Below are 1,617 nucleotides of genomic sequence, written 5' to 3' on the forward strand. Positions count from 1 at the left end.
AGAGGAAGAGGAAGAGGAGGAAGAGGAAGAGGAGGAGGAAGAGGAGGAGGAAGGTGCTGGAGGCAGCCAGGCAAGGACAGGCTGCAACCAGCAAAGCTCAGGAGGAGAAACCAGGACTTGTGACAGGTCCTTGGCTGAGCCAAGTCCCCACCACGTGGATCTGCTGAAGCTCTGGCACCCCCTGGTCCCCTCCAGGCAGGTGTCACTGCCCTGCTGTGCCCCAGCAAAGGGGCAGGAGGAGGAAAAGGCTCCTTGGGGGAGATCTGAGGGGCTGCACACACAGGAGCATCTTTGGAGGGGCCAAGAAGGAGCAGAGCAGCCCCAGCAAGACACAACCTTCACCCCCAGGGCTGGTGGCAGCCAGAGAAGAGCTGTCACAGGCTCCTTCTGCTCCTGATGCCCAAGGGGGGAGATCCCACCAGGCAGGGCACAGCAGCCTTGATCTCACCCCTCCCCACCAGCAGCAGCTTCAGGCTGCCCCTCCTCGGGGCACCAAGGGGCTGGGAGCACTGGCAGGAGCAGGAGGGGACATTAGGGACCCCAGGAGGGGACATCAGGGACCCCCAGGGATGGAGAGGGCACTGGCAGGAGCAGGAGGGGACATTAGGGACCCCAGGAGGGGACATTAGGGACCCCCAGGAGGGGACATTAGGGACCCCCAGTGATGGACAGGGCACTGGCAGGAGCAGGAGGGGACATTAGAGACCCCCAGTGATGGACAGGGCTCTGGCAGGAGCAGGAGTGGACATTAGGGACCCCAGGAGGGGACATTAGGGACCCCCAGGGATGGAGAGGGCACTGGCAGGAGCAGGAGGGGACATTAGGGACCCCAGGAGGGGACATTAGGGACCCCCAGGGATGGAGAGGGCACTGGCAGGAGCAGGAGGGGACATTAGGGACCCCAGGAGGGGACATTAGGGACCCCCAGGAGTGGACAGGGCACTGGCAGGAGCAGGAGGGGACCTTAGGGACCCCAGGAGGGGACATTAGGGACCCCCAGTGATGGACAGGGCACTGGCAGGAGCAGGAGGGGACCTTAGGGACCCCAGGAGGGGACATTAGGGACCCCCAGGAGGGGACATTAGGGACCCCCAGTGATGGACAGGGCACTGGCAGGAGCAGGAGGGGACATTAGAGACCCCCAGGGGTGGAGAGGGCACCGGCAGGAGCAGGAGTGGACATTAGGGACCCCAGGAGGGGACATTAGGGAACCCCAGGCCCAGGGATGGAGAGGGCACTGGCAGGAGCAGGAGGGGACATTAGGGACCCCAGGAGGGGACATTAGGGACCCCCAGGAGGGGACATTAGGGACCCCCAGTGATGGACAGGGCACTGGCAGGAGCAGGAGGGGACATTAGGGACCCCAGGAGAGGACATTAGGGACCCCAGGAGGGGACATCAGGGACCCCCAGGGATGGAGAGGGACCCAGGGATGGCAGCACAGAGCCCAGGGGGAAGGCACTGGAAAGGGGGGGGGTTGTGCTCTGGGAATCTCTCTCCCTCATTTGTTTCAGTCTATTTTAAAAACAAACTGGGCAGCAGCGGAAGAGCAGGAGTGGGAGGGAACGTGTGTGCTGGGGGGGAGGGAGGCAGGGAAGGGCCAAAAAAACAACCCCT

Source organism: Chaetura pelagica, unplaced genomic scaffold (assembly GCF_000747805.2).
Source record: "Chaetura pelagica isolate M959 unplaced genomic scaffold, ChaPel_1.0 scaffold743, whole genome shotgun sequence".
NCBI lineage: Eukaryota > Metazoa > Chordata > Aves > Apodiformes > Apodidae > Chaetura > Chaetura pelagica.